The sequence below is a fragment of the Mastomys coucha genome, unplaced genomic scaffold (genome assembly GCF_008632895.1).
Source record: "Mastomys coucha isolate ucsf_1 unplaced genomic scaffold, UCSF_Mcou_1 pScaffold20, whole genome shotgun sequence".
Classification (NCBI taxonomy): domain Eukaryota; kingdom Metazoa; phylum Chordata; class Mammalia; order Rodentia; family Muridae; genus Mastomys; species Mastomys coucha.
The window spans coordinates 113,358,912-113,376,811 of record NW_022196903.1 but is presented as its reverse complement, the minus strand read 5'-3'; the positions used below and the strand labels follow the sequence as shown (position 1 = coordinate 113,376,811).

At 49.4% G+C, this 17,900-nt stretch overlaps 1 protein-coding gene across 4 annotated transcripts in view; it reads right to left on the bottom strand.

The window, feature by feature from the left end:
- The window catches only part of Ninj2 (ninjurin 2), a 113,041-nt gene that overhangs the window by 7,770 nt on the left and 87,371 nt on the right, over window positions 1-17,900 (bottom strand). For 3 of the 4 annotated variants that reach the window (XR_004122279.1, XR_004122278.1, XM_031383216.1), the window contains exon 2: window positions 2,938-3,211. The gene's annotated coding sequence lies outside the window, so the exon portion shown is untranslated. Of the gene's footprint in view, window positions 1-2,937; window positions 3,212-3,830; window positions 3,853-17,900 lie in introns of those variants that run through there. The other variant, XR_004122280.1, reaches the window with a different exon arrangement.

Genomic DNA, 17,900 nt, shown 5'->3' with positions numbered 1-17,900 from the left:
TGGCCCTATAAAAGGGGCTGCTTGCCCCCTCCTCTCTCTCTCACTCCTGCTTCTCTCCCTTGCCTCTTTCCTCTTTGTTCCCCCTCTCTCCCCATTCCCTTCCCCCATCTCTCCACGTGGTCATGGCCATCCCCTACTCTGTACTCTGTCCTTCTCTCTGCCTTTCTCTGCCTCTGCTACCCTCTTAGTTCCCCTCCCCATACCCTAAATAAACTCTATTCTATACTATACCTGTGTATGTCTGGTCCCTCATTGGGGAGGGATGCCTCAGCATGGGCCTGCCAAGGTACCCCCCATCCACCCCCGTCCCCCACCACCTTGCCAGAACTTTTTGTTTGTTTGTTTTTCGACACAGGGTTTCTCTATATAGCTCTGGTTGTCCTGGAACTCACTCTGTAGACCAGGCTGGCCTTGAACTCAGAAATCCACCTGCCTCTGCCTCCCAAGTGCTGGGATTAAAGGTGTGTGCCACCACTGCCCTGCCAGAACATATTCTTATAGTTCTTTCTCTTTTTATGATCACAACAGAAACCCTGTCTCGAAAAAACAAAACAAAAGGGAGAAAGAAAGAAAAAAAGAAAGAAAAAAAAGAAAAAAAGTCATTTATTGAAGGTGAAGAAACACACACAAAAAGCAGGCACAAGAAGAAAGAGACCCTCCCCAAAGCAAAGAGGGACTAAAAGGAAAAGAAAAAAAAAAATCCAGTCTCTTCTTGAGAGCTGCGAGTTTTAAACTCGCTAAAACGTTTTTCTCCTCTAATTTAGGGTTGGTCAGTTTAAAGAAAGAGAGTTTGAATTGCCAGCAACTGTTGAGTAGCCTGTGCCAATCTGGTCTTGAACTGGTTGAGCCAGTCCATCAGCAGGCAGCCTGTTAGAGGAGAAAAGGCCCTAAGAGACTCGCAGTTAGACAGAGTCCCTGATTGGCAGACAGATAGGAAGGGGGGCCATCCCAGGAACTCACTCCTGGTCTCCCACTAGCATTCTCCAGAGGTAGGGATAGGAGGATCAAGTCAAGCTTGAGGAGCTGTAAGCTTGAAGATCTGAATTCAGATTGTCACGCTCATGTGACAGCCAGGAACTGGGGAGCAGAGATGGGTATATTCTGGAGTTGGCAGCCAATCTAGTGAGTCTGGGAACATTGGGTTTGGTGAGAGACTGTCTCAAAGTGAAGTGTGACTGAGGAAAACACCCAGCTTTGAACTCTGACCTCCACAAGGATTCACTTTCCTCTATCCACACAGTTTTAATTAACCTATACAATGTTCAAATGTGTTTTAACTGAACGTTTGGGTGGCCCTAGCTGAAAATAGAACATTTATCCCTTCCCTGAGCTATGTGAAAACAGAGAGAGTGGCATTGTTTGAAGTCAACGCCTAGGGGTTAAAATAGCACCACAACTGTTAGAAAAGAAGTTAATAAAGTCCTGGGGCAGGGAAGGATTCTCAGAACCCCTGAGCTAGGGCAGCCCACCACCCCACTCACTGCCTTGGATAGCTGGCTTCTGTTTTCAGGGGGAGGAGGAAGCCTTTGTTTTTGCCCCACGGCTTGTTCCTCTTTCTCTCTCTTCCTGGGTTGCGATCTTCTAGCCCTGGCTGACAACATTGTATCAATAATTAAAACCGCTAGAAGCCAACTAAGGAAGGACCCGGGAAACTCCAAGGCTGTACGGCTGTGCCCAGAGCTGTTTCAAAGCTAGAAGTCCTTGACAAATGAATGTCTGAACTGTAAAGCACTTTGTGAAATTCATGTTTACAGAGCGATAAAGTCAATTTGAGCCCCCAGAACTAAAAAATGAAAATGAAAAGCAAACTCCAGACGTGGAGATGTGATTATAGTGGTTAAGGGCACTTGCTGCTCTTGCAGGAGGAATAGGTTAGGTCGGGTATCTCTAACTTCAGATCCAGGGGGATACCTCTTCCAGACTCCCTGGGAACCTGCAGCACATGGCACACTTACATACATACATGCAGACAGACAGACCACTCAGTCACATTATATAACACACACACACATATTTTATTTTAGAAACACAGTCTCACTAACTTGGAACTAGTTACCATAGTCCTCAAACTCACAGAAATCAGCCTACTTCTGCCTCTAGGGTGCTGGGATTAAAGGCATGGACCACCATGTCCTGCCAACCTTAAAAAAAAAAAAATCCTAGAGAGAAAAGAAAAAGTTCAAAGTCCCCACTCTGCTATACAAGTTTGAGGCCACTCTGGGCTTATACATCCTGCCTCCTCATGAATCAGACTAGGGTTCAGAGCCTAGAGGATGATGGGAAAGAGAACTGTAGACAGAAATGTGGGCTAGTCCTGTCTTTCTCTGAGCTTTTCCCTCACATGTCTTGCAGCTAGTGCTGAGGCTAAGGAGGTAGTGTGCTTGTGTGTGTGTGTTTGCGCGCGTGCGCGTGTACCTACTGGACCTGGGAAGCCACACCTTTAAACATGTTTTCCAAGTAAGTCTGTGTGTGAAATCGGGATAGTTAAAAGTCAAGGATCTCAGGGCTAACCCCACAAAGGCCAACCGTTACATCGTTTGAGATGTTTCCCATCCTCTCTCGAGCCTTTCCTCACCATCCTTCAGGACTCTGCCCCTCCTTCCAAAAGCAGCTCACACCTGGTTCAAGAGTTGATAGACTGGGCTGCCTCTAAAAACTTTCAGGGGGAGAGCCTTAACTCAAACCTCTAGGCAGGTGTTTAACATTGACTGTAGGTGGGGCTAGGAGTCCTGGAAGAGGGTAGGGGGAGAAGCTGGGAATCATCATTCCAAACCTATACAAAAAGTGTCATAATCTCAACTTTACTCTCTCTTTCATGCTTGCCTACATGTGTGTCTGTGTCTGTGTTTGTGTCTCTGTGTTTGTGTGTGTGTTACCAGGCCTTCACACAAGCACACCATTCATTCTGCTACTGAGCCCCACCTCCAGCTTCTCTACCTTTTGTGGTTGTTGCTTTAAGAGCCTGTTTTACAGAGGATGTGGGATAACTGTGGGTTTAGAAGGTGTAGGACTCTCCTGAATTCAGGTCTCGCTTTCATTTTGCTTCAAGCTGAGTTACTGTCCCGAAGGCCGGTTCTCCAATGTCCACAGGGTGGCGTGCGAGGTTCAAAGAAGCTGCTTGGGTACCGGGTGTCAGAATGATATTTCAGTCCTGAGGAAGTGCTCCGCCACCAAATGACAGGACAGAATTGTGGAACTTGAAGACCCGAGCCTGAACACACACAAGAACAGACCAGACACAACTGTTATGAGACAGTTTAAGAAAGCTGATGCTAGCTGGACCTGGTGGTATTGCCTGAAATGTCAACATATGGGAGGCTGAGGCAGGAGGCTTTTGAATTTAAAGCCATCCTGGGCCAAACAGAAAGATACCAAACAAAAACAAGGGAACAGGAAGCTGAGTCAGAGGGGGATGGTGGAGGGGTCCCCAGGTGGGGACAGCAATAGACCTGCAGCCTGGGAGGAAGGTGTGCTCAGAGGGAGCTGCTGGGAGATTCTGGAGGAAATTGCTTTAAGGAGGCTCCCCTCTTTGGATCTTTGCAAGTGAGGAAAAGATTCCCTACCCCCTACCGTCTCTATCTCCCCAAACCCTCACCCCCACTACCGGCTGGACCTGAGAGTGGAATCTGCTGTCCTAAACCAGTGGTTCTCAACCTTCCTTATGCTTTGACCCTTTAATACAAGTTCCTCCTATTGTGATAACCCCCAACCATAAAGTTATTTTCATTGCTACTTATAGCCAAAATTTTTGCTACTGTTATGAATGATAATGTAAAATAACTATGTTTTCCAATACAGGGGTCTCGACCCACCGGTTGAGAACCACTCACCGCCCTAAATCCTGTATCCTTCTCCATAGCCCCAAGCCTACTAGAAACTCCATCAGAGATCTGGCTAAGTGAGGATCACGGGATGGCGGCAGGGTGGTGCCTTGGAAGATCCGGCCCTTTAAGGCCAGAGCCTCGGCGGGTCAGAACAAAGGCCCGGGAATGTGGGCTGGATCAGGGAGCAGAGCCATTCGGCATGAGTCATTCATGTTTCATGGAGTCAGAATCCCTGGCTCCTACTTGCCTCGGCCTCTCCCATGGGCCAAGGGACAGCAGCCAGGGCCTGTCTGCAGAGCTTGCACCTGGTGGCTGGAAGCTCCTGTCCAGCTCAAAGCCTGCTAGGAAGGAGTTCCAAGAGTTTGGGTTCCTGGCCTTGGAGCTCAGTTCTCCCCAGAGTGTGGGTGCTCAGTTTCGTATCTATACAACAGGAGGAAAAACCAGGCCTCTGGAGGAGTTGAGCTGTGGGGAGGCGGAGTGAATCTTCCCTAGAGGCAAAGGCAGAATCCAAGATTGTGAGATCTATCTCACCATGGTCATCTCTCAGAGTCTTACTCAGGGCCTGCTCTCCTTCATTCTATACATTCCCTCAGTAATTCAGGGACACTGAGTCCAAGGCTGGGGTCCAGGAGACCCTGTTCAAGGTTGTAACAGCCCCTGAGAATTCTGCCAGCCAGGGATGCCTGGGGAACCTGAAGGCAGTTGTAGTAGGTGTAAGTGGAGGGGCGGGGCGGAGGGTGGGGGTGGGCTCTGCTGAGGAAATCCCAGAGGTCTATTCTGGGGGCCCAGAATACCTCCAGGACTAAAGTATGTGGGTTTTGTGATTGGAGTGGGCAGGTAGGGGGGCGAGCACATCAAAGACCTAATTTCCCCCTCTTGACTCACCTCCCCCATTCCAGTTTGCAAGTCCTTGAGCCCTCCTGCCACTCCCCACCCAACCCCAAGACTGGGGATCCTATCCCTTCAAGTCAGCTCCTTAATCCAGCCCCTCATCTTTGTTGTTCTGTAGTTTTGCTTCTTTACACGATTCAGGCAAACAGGAAGGGACCGGCTCTTTTAACAGAAAAGTAAACACATTGTCACGTTGTCTATTGACCTTCTGGTTATCAGGGACTTTGATGTCCACCGGCTCATTCTGCTTTTTCTTAGAAATGAGATTACAGGGATGCTGTTTCACGGGTGTGTGTGTGTGTGTGTGTGTGTGTGTGTGTGTGTGTGTGTGTATGTGTGTGTGTTATGCAAGTTGGATAGAATTGTTCTACCAAGAGGCTACAAAAGACCCAGAGTCCAGTTGAAGGTAGAGACCTGGTCCCTTCTCTGATCTGTCAAGCTGATGTGTGAGCAGGCCAGTCCTCCCAGCCCTGTCCTTGTCTGTGCAGGTATGAAGCAGAGTTCTTAGCAGAGCCCTCTAAGAATGAGGAGGTTCCCTTCTCTGCTTGGAGAGTCTCAGGTTTGAATCTCAGACTTGAGAATATCCGCTGAGAGGAATTAAGGCCAGGCAGCTGTGGGACCAGGCCAGGCTAGAGACAGTGAATCACTTTGCCCCGTGCAGCTTCAGGCGCTGGTGACCTTTGGATGAGTCACTCCTGTCAGTTTTGAGAAAAGCCATGCAGGCAGTCCTTCTGTGTGTTAGCTCAAACCCAGGCTATACACAGAGTAGGTCAAATGATGACCTTTCAGTTGGCCTCAGAAGAGTAGGCTACCTAGGGATTCCAAGAGCACCTGGAAAATGGGTGGTGAGTCCCAGGCTTCCAGAGGCTGATTTCCCACCCCAGGAAAGGGTTGGGTCCAGCCTGGAGTGGTTGTTTAAATGGTAACCTCAGGAAAATTATTCTACTAATGAGTTTTAAGTAGGTGTTGGGGTGTTCTGCTGTCCTATCAGAGTCCGGCTTGGGAAGGTGATAGGCCCGTCCCATTGTATTGCACACACACACTGGAGCCCATGTAGGCCCAATGTACTGTGTGGCTGTGTAGCTCCAACACCCTGGAACCATGTAGCTCATGGTTATGGAGGACATATCTGGTACAGCGTTAAATACAGGCCATGAGTCAGCTCAGTCCTCACTTAGCCCTACAAAGTAGATGAGAGCATCACTGTGTAGTGAACAGAATGCAAAGAGCCCAAGGAACGCAGCCAAAACCACACCGCAGAGTGCCCTTCTCTCTGTCCTGCAGTCTGTATTTTAACCTCTCCCCCATAATACCCGAGAAGCTAAAACATGCTTAGGATCTAATGACGAACAGATGAACAATGCACCATGGCACATGTCTGTAATCCCAGTACTCGGGAGGCTGAGCTAGGAGGAAAGCAAGGACAACCTGGGAAAGAAACAAAACAAAGAACCCTAGAGGTGAACTACGGGGTAATAGTGAGATGAAGGAAGGTAATCCAATAGTCTGGTCAGGGCACCCTGCTCAATGGAAGTCTAGCCTTCAGCCCCAGGGAAGCTTACTCCAGACTTTCCTGAGTCTTCCAGGCCTGTGTCCCCAACCCCTGCACTGCTGTGGGCAGAAAGGACACAGACCTGAATTTGAATCCAAGGCAAACCTTAGATTCAAAATGTTAAATGGGAATAGAAGTATCTGGGAGAACTGGTCGACCTCAGCTTCTTCTGCTGTGAGATTGGGAGCATCTGTTTGCTGTGTGCCGCTGGGGCTTAAGCCCCTTTGTAGAATGCTTGCCTTGTAGAATTCGTGAGGCCTTGGGTTTGATCATCAGCATCAAAGGGGAGGGAGAGAGGAGGGAAAGCAGGCCCTTGAGAAATACTGAATACATATAAGACAAGCAGCCAACCCGCCAACTCACGATTATATTCCCATATGTGATCCTACAGGCATTTTAAATAATCTGTTCTCAGGGCCTGTCCCAGCCCAACTTTTGGTGTAGACACCATATAGCTTTTCCAAAAGCCCCAGAGACTTATAATGCCTCTCTCTACCCCTTGGCCAGCCTCTGTCTACACCCAAGGCATGCCATACCACACCAATCTACACTCACGGCATGGCATACCACACCAGTTTTCCAAGAAAGGAAATGTTTGCCCAAGCCCGATGACATTGTGTATTGGGTCCCTGCTCCTGCCCTTGGCCTTCTCCCTTCTGGGCTGCTCATCTCTCCAGCCTGTCTCCTACTCTCCCCACCCTTCCCCATGGGGCCGGCTAACAGCTAACCGTTTGGAAGGCTCTGCCTGTGCCCGGAGCAGGATGCTGAGAAGTTATGGCACACATTAGTCACCGTTCCCTGAACATACTCCACCCTTCTTGCCTGTTCTGGAGATCCGTCTGCCCTATGCCCCTGGGGGAAGTGTCCCCTTTCTACTAGACCCCTTCCCTGGGTACAGGCTCTGTTCCTCTGTCTGTGCCGGCCTTTGGTCTTCTTTAAGTCTCTAGATGGCTCCCTCTTCTGCTGTCTTCCCCACCCCATTAGGACAAGGTCTCACTGCATAGCCCAGCTGGTCTTGAACTTAGGTTGTCCTACCATGCCCTAACCCTAACCCAACCACTGTCTGTCTCTACTCCTCAGATCCTCTCTTGCATATTCTTGGGTTGCACAGTCCCCAAGCTCAGTGCTTGTGTTTGGTGCTAGGATGCTGGAGAAGGAACCTAAGTGTCTCAAATATACAGTGCTTTTCCACAAATTTACTAAAGAAAAAAGAGCTTTGGGGTGAGGCATCACTTCCGGGTCAGGGGATTGGCTTGGGACTAGTGTTGTAAAAACCTGCTCCACCCCCAAGGACCGTCTTTTCTCTCCTGGACTCCACTCAGCTGTGATCCTCATGAAGGGCTGACAGGCCCGGTGCTGTCACTGTCTTCAGGCCAAAACCCACAAAAGGGCAGACTCCTGCGGCTCTCTGTTTGGGGCAGGCCCCATGCTGCCACTGTGCCGCCCTTGGCCTTCCATGCCAAGAGCAGCGGTCTTGTCCTTAAGAATCAACAGCCTCTAATCCGCGGTAGGGCGGGGTGTCTTTTGCGTGTTATTCTGGTGATAATCTCTGACTGGTCCTGAAAACTCCTCCAGCCTTGGGTTCAGCCTCACTGGGAGGCTCCAGCTCCTGCCCCAGGGTTGGGCCTGGACGCTGCAAAGTTAAAGATGAGGGGCGTGGCCTGCGGGGGAAGGGCTGCGGTGCTGCGGTTGTCCAGCAGGGGAGGCCAGGAAACAGCTCAGAGAGGCTCAGGTTAGCTCAGCCCCTTCCCGGCCGGAAGCTGAGTCTTCTGAAGCCCGAGAGAGAAGCACGGGGGCCAATAAGGTTGGTTCTCCACTAGAGGAGGCAGAACGTGCAGGGAGGCTGCAAGGAAGAGCCTGCCTACTCTTTCCGCAGAGCTTGCCCATCTCCCCTGCAAACAGAACTTTGCCAGTGGCCTTTAGGAAAGACTACTCAGAGTGCAGTTAACCGTGGATTTACCACACACAAACTGCCCAAGGCTCTATCTGTCCTCCCCCTAAACCAGAGCACTTTCTGGGTCAGAACTTTGTTCGGAGGTTTCCAGTCCCATTTGGCATTTAGCTCTAGAGTCCACTTTGGCTGTGGAGTTTTCCCCAAAGCAATATTCTCCAGGTCCACCCAGCCCATCTCTGCTGATCCAAATTTTAAGAGCCAAGTAAAAGAGTTAACGCGAAAAGAGTAACAGTCAAAGACAATGACTGCCTGCTGGGCACAGCTCTTATAATAGAACTAGTCCCAAATTTGTAAACGAAGGAACTGAAATTCCAAGAAATTAGCTGCCCAAAGCCATCAGATCTGAAGGGCTGTGTGCCCCATATGGAAATCCTTAAGCCCGTGCTCTTTCTTGACTATGTGGATTTGATGTAGAAGCAGAAGCAGCGGGGAGCACACCATAATGAAGGTGCTGGGCCAGAGGCGTGGCTTGGTGACAAACCACTTCCCTTTCACGTGTAGGCTTGATCCCCATCAGGGGTGGGGAATGGGTAGGCAGGTTCTTTAGTTTCATGGCTGAATCAGACACTCATGGGAGATGTGCACAGGTGATATCAGTGCAAAGTCCGGTATGAGGCCCACTGCCCTAGCCCTGACTGGCCTGTATGAGGCCCACTGCCCTAGCCCTGACTGGCCTGTATGAGGCCCACTGCCCTAGCCCTGACTAGCCTGTATGAGGCCCACTGCCCTAGCCCTGACTGACTAGCCTGTATGAGGCCCACTGCCCTAGCCCTGACTGACTGGCCTGTATGAGGCCCACTGCCCTAGCCCTGACTGGCCTGTATGAGGCCCACTGCCCTAGCCCTGACTAGCCTGTATGAGGCCCACTGCCCTAGCCCTGACTGGCCTGGAAGCCTCCTTCTAAGTGCCTGTGCTACAATTTCATGTTGATTTTTCCTTTTAATTCATTTTTTAAAAAAGATTTGTTTACTTATTTTATGTATATCTAGTGCTCTCTTCAGATACACTACAAGAGGGCATCAGATTCCATTACAGATGGTTCTGAGCCACCATGTGGCTGCTGGGAATTGAACTCAGGACCTCTGGAAGAGCAGTTGGTACTCTTAACTGCTGAGCCATCTCTCCAGCCCCCCTTTTAAGTCATTTAATAGGACCTTCAGTTCTTCCCCCAAAACCCAAGGGTCAGAACAGTTCAGTAATGTCGCCCAGGATCACCCACCTTTTTTTTTTTTTTTTTTTTAAGTATTAGAGTTCCTGGGATTTGAGCCCAGGCAGGCTCTGGGACCTGGGTCATTAAGCCACCACACCCAGGTTTCACAAGCCTCAAAAGGCCCACCCACTCTTATGGCTCACATCTTCAATCCCAGTACTTAGGAAGCTGAGGTAAGATGATTGTTTAAGGCTAGCCTGGGCTACACAGGGTGTTCCAGTTCAACCTGGGCTTGCCTCAAAAACTAACCAAACAAACCCTCAAAGGACCAGTCTAAGGTATTTTAATGTAGTATTTCTAGGTTTTCCCACAGAAAAAAATCAATGAAACAAAGCCCAGATTTCATTTTATCCCCGCAGCCAGTATGGGTGGCAGCTTCTGTCCCCTCTACGCATTATAGGCACACCGTTGCCTTGTCTCAGAGAGCCTGGGGCCCCTACATGTCATCTTCTCAGACATACCAGAGCTGAGGCATCATGGGGTGCTAGAGAGGGGCTCTGCCACCTCAGGACGTCTGAGCCACTAGAGTTCTCCAAGTTGTGGTGGAGAATCCAGAGAGAAGTCTAAATGTAGAATAAAAAAATAAGCAAAGAAAGAAGGAAGGAAGGAAAGAAAGAAAAGCAGTTATGCCTTTGTCTAAACTACAACAAAACCAGAAGTTAGCTATGAAGCTGAAAGTCAACATTGCACACCCCGGTGAGATTGAGTCTGGTGTCCCCACTAGAGCGTACATTTCAAAAGGTGAGAATTCTTTGCTTGGAATGTAAGGCAATTAGAACAAGGAGTACTAACAGTTTCTGGCTGTAATCCAGGTGAGAAGGCCCCCATGCAGGCGATGGTATCTGTCAGCTAGATGGGAAAAGGGGAAGGTGCTGAATTTCCCACCCCACCCAGCCTGGAGAGAGGCTGCCAAGATGCCTGCCTATTCAGTCCAGTTCAACAAACACATCTCCAGCCCCTATCAGAGGCAGACATCTAGGATGCAGTGGAGATCCCTGCCTGCCGCACAGTCCTGCCCTCCTAATCTCCTAAAACGGCAAGGGTTAGCAGGGAATGAAGTGTCTAAAGTGGGGAAGCCAGGAGATAAGGTGACCTTTCGTCCCACCCCAATGGGTGCTTCGGGGACTATGGACTTTGTCTCGCTCGGCGCTGCAGCACCTCACCTGACAGGGCAAATGAACGAGTGAATGAACGCTGCATTCATTCAGAAAGGGCCTAACAGACAGAAGGAAGGGGAGTTGTGCTCCATGACCCCCTTCAATGGAGCATCTTGCTTGCTCAGCAAGGAATGTGCGGTGTCTACTTCAGTATCCTTGGTCCTGGCCATAGACGAAATAAATAAGAGAGGATGCTGGGAGCACAGAGTCCCCAGTGCTGGGATGACGACAGTTCTGAGGGGGCCCCCTTTGACTGGCTTGCCAGCATGAGTGAGCAGGACTGTGCCCACTTGGGATCCTGACCCAGCTGAAGGCTCTGCTCTCACCCAGCATGCATCCATTCTTCGCCCAGCAGGTGCAGCTGGAGACCCCGCATGGCGGGCGGCTCTCTCTTTCTTTCTCAGGATTCCAGTGCCACTGTGAGATGCAAGGACACAGTCACTGAGCCCACCCCGCACTCTGTGCAGCGCCTCTGATGCAGATGAAGCTGAAGAAAACGGAGGGGGAATAAGCAAGCCATCAACGGCAGAGTTCTGTGTGGAGCCAGGGGTTCTGACTCGTGCCTGCCTGCCCTGTCTCTGCTGGGTGACCTCGGAGCCCCCACGAAGCCCTGTTGCTTCTCGGCTTCTGACGGGTGGAAGGAACCGTCCTCTGAAAGATTTTCTTCTCACCGGAAGCCAGTGTAGGCCTAGTCTGGATTTGGCAAACCCATAACAAAGTAACTAAAGTAGCTTTGTAGCTAAGGTCAAGGGATCCCACCGGAAACAGTCCAGCATCCGACTGGGCAAACTCACAGATTCTCTTTCTTTCTCCAGGCGGAGACCAAGATAAAAACGTGTGCATAAGAGGAGGCACCCCTCCCACCCACTGAACTGAGCTACACTTCAGCCCAGTCCTACAGCTGCACTTGGTTGTTTTTTGGTTTTTGGTTTTTTTTTTTTTTTTGAGACTGTCTCTTGTGGCCTTTCAGCAGCTAAGGATGATCTTGAACTCCTCATCCTCCTGCCTCCACCTTGCAAGTGCTGGGTGCATTCACCATGACTGTTACCTAGGTGGCCTTGAACTCCTGGTCTCAACAAACTTCCTGTGTCCTCCTCCTGGGGAACTATAGCCATGTACTTCCATGCCTGACCTGACCATGACCTCTTTAAAAAAAAAACTCTCTCTGTATATATATATATACACACACACACACACTTGTGTGTGTGTGTGTGTGTGTGTGTGTGTGTGTGTGTGTGTGATGTATGTGTATGAGTTTATGTTCCTACATGTACCAAGTGCATGCTCAGTGTCCTCAAAAGCCAGAAGGGGGCATTAGATTCCCTGGAACTAATTAGGAACTAAGGGGGTATTAGATTTTCTGGAACTGGCGTTACAAATGGTTATGAATCAACATGTGGGTGCTAGGAAATGAACCTGAGTCCTGTAGAAGGGACATTGAATGTGGGTCACAGGATTGAACTCAGATCAGCAGCTTCAATTGGCAAGAACTTTTACCTGCTTATCTGTCCTGCCCTCTTTAATACCTTTGTTGACTCAATGTTATTTTGTTTGTTTCTTTCCTTTTTGGTTTTTGTTGTTTTGTTTTTGTTTTTGTTTTGAGACAGGGTTTCTTTGTGTAGCCCTGGCTGTCCTGGAACTTGCTCTGTAGACCAGGATGGCCTTGAACACAGAAATCCGCCTGCCTCTGCCTCTCAAGTGCTGGGAGTAAAGTCACGCACCACCACACCTGGTGCATTATGTTCTTTCAAATTCTTCACATGCATCTGCCCATTCATCTTTCATCAAAACCCTCTGAGGGGATCTTAGTTTGAGAGCTTAGCTCGCCCAAGGTCACACAGCTGAGAGGCAGGAGAGTCGAGACTTGAATCCAGGTCTGCCTGAGGTCAAAGTTCCAACCCTCTAACCTGTCTGCTATTCTCTCTGCCACTCACAGCTCTTGGTCCTGGAAGGCTGGAGCTCTGGGGAAGTCAGTCCTCTGATGCCCAGCACGGTGTCTGCCCAGTATGTAATGTACACTAGGAGTAGATGGATGGGTGGGTGGACGGGTGGACAGGTAGACGGGTGGACTGGATGGATGGGTGGGCGGGCGGGCAGGCAGGCAGGCAGGCGGATGGGTGGATGGATGGAGGGTCACTAGTGCATGCTGATCTCCCCGTCACTGGCATTGTCTGGCCACAAGCTTTTCTGAAGCCCAGAGTAGTGCCCCAGGGTAAGGAGTCAGATGTCACCCTACTTGCCCTCACCTTCTAAAAATACTAGGGAAGCATGAGCCCTGCTTGTCACCACACAGCCATCCAGTTGCTCCCTGCATGGTCCCTGTCTGCCACCTCCCTGCTCCCTCAAGCCTTCTGCTTGACAGACAGCTGCCTCTCTCACTGCCTGGCTTTCCTGTAAGACCAAGGCCAGATTTGCCTGAGAGAACTCTGGAGCCCCGGGGCAAGCCCAGCTCTTCAGGCTGGACTTCAGTAGACCCAAGGCAGGTTTAGGTGAGAGGCAGCCCTTCTTTGGCCAGGGTTCTGTTGTCATGTGTATGCCCTGCTAGCTTATTTGGAGTGTGAACCCTAGCCCATCTGAAGGCTGTGGACATTCAGGACACATGAGTTGGGACTCAGCACCCTCCCCCTTGTGCCATGTCGCTTGGGACCTCTATTTGTTACCTGCTAAAAAGGGGATACTAATATTACAAAGAGTGGTGGTGTCATCCTATTTATAAACTCATATTTTTATACATATGTAAGTCTGATAGGATATAAATTGAACTAAAAGTCTTATCTCTAGGTTGTACCTAGGATAAATTCTTTATTTATTTTATTTATTTTATTTTTTATTTATTTTTTTTTTGAGAAAGGTTTCTCTGTATAGCCCTGGCTGTCCTGGAACTCACTCTGTAGACCAGGCTGGCCTCGAACTCAGAAATCCGCCTGCCTCTACCTCCCAAGTGCTGAGATCAAAGGCGTGCACCACCACTGCCTGGCTTTTTCTTTAAATTGTATTGTTTCATGTGTATAAGTGTTTGCCTCAATGTACATCTATGCACCATATGTGTATCTGGTGCCTTCAGAGCCCAGAAGGGGCACTGGATGCTGTGGAGCTGGAGTTTCAGACAGCTGTGAAGCACCATGTGAGTGCTGGGAATCGAACCCAGGGTCCTCTGAAAGAGTGGTTAAGAGTTCCTAACCACTGCCCTGCCTCTCCAGCCCTCACCGACAGATTCCTTGATTCCTTTCTTTCTCTGTTTGTTGGTTTGTTTGTTGATTGGTATTGAGAATTATACTTAATGTGTACTGGACACATGCTCTGCTAAACTCCCTATTGTATTTTATGGTTACTTTTTTTGTCGACCATATACCTGATAAGGAGCAGCTTAAAGGGGGAAGGCCGTGTCCTGGCTAACAGTCTGAGGGCATGGCCCATCACGGCAGGGAAAGCTTGGCATCAGGATGGTGGGACAGCCGGCCACATCGCGTCCACACTGGTACCTGGCTTTCATCTGAGACCCAAGTCAGCTGTCATGTAAGAGGCCCAAGGGGGCAGGTGCTAGGTGGCAGACAGGGACCGTATAGGGAGCAACTGGATAGCTGTGTGGTGACAAGCAGGGCTCATGCTTCCTCTATATTTTTAGAAGGTGAGGGCAAGCAAGGTTGACATCTGCCTCCTTACCCTGGGGCACTGCTCTGGTATCTGCTGGTCCTAAGGTGATGCTACTGGCATTTGAAGTGGGCTTGTTCTGTCAAACCGTTCCAGGTAACAGTCACAGCTATGGGAGCGGGTTTCCATGACATTGGTTTGCTTGTTTGTTTGTTTGTTTGTTTATTATGTATTCAGAGTTCTACCTGCATGTATGCCTGCAGGCCAGAAGAGGGCAACAGATCTGATTATAGATGGCTATAAGTCACCATGTGGTTGCTGGGAATTGAACTCAGGACCTCTGGAAGTACGCCCAGTGCTCTGAACTGCTAAGCCTCTGTAACAATTCTATGTCCAGTCAAGTTGACAGTTAAGGCTATCATATATGCTTTTTCCTTTTTCCTCAGAGTGAGTTATTTACTTATGTGTGGATGGGGCAATTAAAAGCTTCCCAGAGGTGATTTTCTTCTTTCTACTGTGTGGTCTCAGGGCCCCACTCAGGTGATCAGGCTTGACGGTGTGTACCTTTACCCAGTGAGCCATCTTGCTGATATTTTGTTTTATTTTTAAGTGTTAAAACAAAAAAGCCAGACATGGGGTCTGGAGAGATGGCTCAGAGGTTAAGAGCATTGGCTGCTCTACCAGAGGATCCTGGTTCAATTCTCAGCACCCACATAGCAGCTCACAACTGTCTGTGACTCAAATTCCATGGGATCTGACACCCTCACACAGACATACAGGAAAGCAAAACAAAAGGTGCCAGATATGGGGCTGCTCTTATAGCTCCTGGGTAGATCACTTATCTAATGTATTTGAGACCAGGAATATAGCACACGCATGGAATATTGTGCCTTAGGAGGCAGAGACAGGAGGATCGTGAGTTTGAGAATAGCTTGGGTTACAACAGGAAACCTTGTTTTCAAAAGGGGGAGGGGGGAGGGCACTAAACCAAGTATGAGGCCTGTCTTAGGGCTGCCTGCCTGAGCAGATCCAGAGAAGCCAAGTACAGGAGAGAGGGGTCCCTGACAAAGAGGACCACAGGCCCTGGGGGAAAACAGTGTCCACTTTGTTGTTCCTGAAATGGCCTAAAGTTGTTCTCTAAACAGTGAGATCCCCAGCTAGGCCTAGGTGTTCAATTCGGGGTGGTGGGGATTCCCTCCTCTCAGTCCGTGGTGCCAGCAAGGTCTTGGCTCATTTCTCAAGAGCCAGGACTAAGGAGGAGTACAAAAACCACAAAATTCAAATACTTTCAGAGGTGGAAGCCAGGAGGGGGAAATCTCTCCTTCATACTGGAAAGGGCTAACCCTATTTCAAGGCATTCAGTTTCAAACTGTGGGCACTTTCCCACAAACTGGCTGCAATGGGGTAAGGCTCACAGCCTGTATCCAGCCTTGTTATTCTATAATCAAGGAAACAGCTACACAGTGAGGAAACCTTCCACCATCACATAGCAGGTGCGCTGAAACCAGAGCTCAGGTTTCCATAGCGTCCACCAAATAGCCACCCCACTCCACCCTCACCCCCCCCCCCAACTGCAGGGCAGGCCTGCAAGGCTTAGCTTGAGACAGCCCTCTTTCACCTCCATGACTGCGTTCTCAGTAAGCAGTCACTTTTTCCCCCTGTGGGACTCCATTCCTTGGCTCTAGAGGCATTCAGATCTGGATGGAAGGGACCTACCCAGCCCAGCTCTAAGCCTTACTTACATTGCATGCAGATGATAGAACTGCCTACCAAGGAGGGCCAATAGCAAAGGGAAACTGTCACCTTAACCTGTCCCAGGGGCCAGAGCCCTCCCTGGAGACTCTGTGTCAGGGTACAGTGGTAGTGGAATAAGCCTTGGCCTGGATCAAAACCAAACCAGAGTGGGTCAGGGGTCAGAGTTGGATAGCCAGGTGAGGCTGCACGCCTTGACATTTGGATTTGTGGGGGAGGGGGGAGGGGTTCATGTGACAGTAGCTGGTTGCAGAACCCTGGAAATGCAGACACACCGAAGCCACTGCAAAGACCCCAGAGACAGAACAACTCTAGTTAAATTAGTAACAGAAAGCATACAGAGGCCAGGCGGTGGTGGCGCACACCTTTAATCCCAGCACTTGGGAGGCAGAGGCAGGTGGATTTCTGAGTTCGAGGCCAGCCTGGTCTACAGAGTGAGTTCCAGGACAGCCAGAGCTACACAGAGAAACCCTGTCTCAAAAACAAAACAAAACAAACAAACAAACAAACAAAGCATACAGAAAAGGTATCAAGCATGTGGACAGCTCAGAAAAGAATATTTGCACATGAGTAATCTTACAGACTCAGTCACCTGTGAACTGGAGCTGGGCTGCATTTAAGGATAAGCAAAGGCAGCCACCTTTGCAGAATGAAGTCATGCGGAGGGTTATCTGGCCAGTCATATCTGGAACCAGAAGGGGAAGCCTCTGGGTTTTTCAGCTCTGTTATTTTGAGAACTGGTCCCTCATGGTTGCTTTCCATCTCCTTGTCCTTCCTCTTCCTCTCTGGGAGGACCCCAGCCAGCTTCCCAACCTTGGACCTCTGTGGCTCATGGTTCAACATGCCACAGGCATGGAATGCATACTTGTGGGCTCACATTGCTGCCTGCTTCCCACTGTTTGGGATGCTTTCAATGCCCTTTGGACCACTACCAAGTAGGTGCTTCCTCCCTCGAAGAAGGCCTTTCCCACGATGAAGCTTTTGAAGGTACACGTCTTGCGCACTGGTCAGCTCCCACACTGTAGCTTCCAGGTCAGCTAGTATGCTGTTGCAGTACTGCCTGGTGCTCAGTGACAGCTAAAACCTTACGAGGCATGGGAGGGATAGCTCACCATTCTGGGTTTTGTTGGTTTGGTTGGTTTTGTTTTTTTCTAAGAGTTTCAATATGGAGCCCAGTCTGGCCCCAAAATCTCCATCCTCTGTCTCAGCTTCCCACGATTACAGGCTTGAAGACTGCTCTGCCAGCTCCCAGGCCCACTCTTTAGACCTGAGACTGAGACTCCACGGGGCCAGTTCACTCAGAGAGCCTTGAGGATAGCTTTTCCTGTGCTGTGTAGGCTGGCCTCTCAGGGCCAGGGCCAGTGTGTGTGTGTGTGTGTGTGTGCATGTGTGTGCAGGCGTGTGTATGTGTGTGTGTGTGTGTGTGTGTGCATGTATGTCAGTCCTAGCCTGTGATAAGTAAACTAACATACAAAATATGATAGTAAAATAGGAAAGGAAGGAAAGCCCCTGTGGTTAAAAAAACAAAACAAACAAACAAACAAAAAAACAACCCAGTGGTGGACCCTTTTAATCCCAGCACTCAGGAGACAGAGGCAGGCAGATCTCTATGAGATTGAGGCCAGCCTGGTCTACAGAGCAAGTTCCAAGCCAGTCAGGGAAGACTGTTACACAGAGACCTCATGTCTCAGAAAACAGACAAACAAATAAAAAAACAAAAGATGGCCATTGTGTTTATTAATAGTCTTTGTTCTCTTTCAGGTGTTGAGACTCAAAAAATCTTCCCCTAACAGATTCTTCAAAGTAGCAGTGCCCTCTGGGAATTTTTTTTTTTTTAATTTTAGAATGAAGAAAACTTTATAAGTGTGGCATGAAACTCATAAGTCTTAAAGGATCTTGTTTGTTTCTTTGTCTTCTGTTTTTGAAACAGGATCATACTATGTAGCCCAGGCTGGATCATACTATGTAA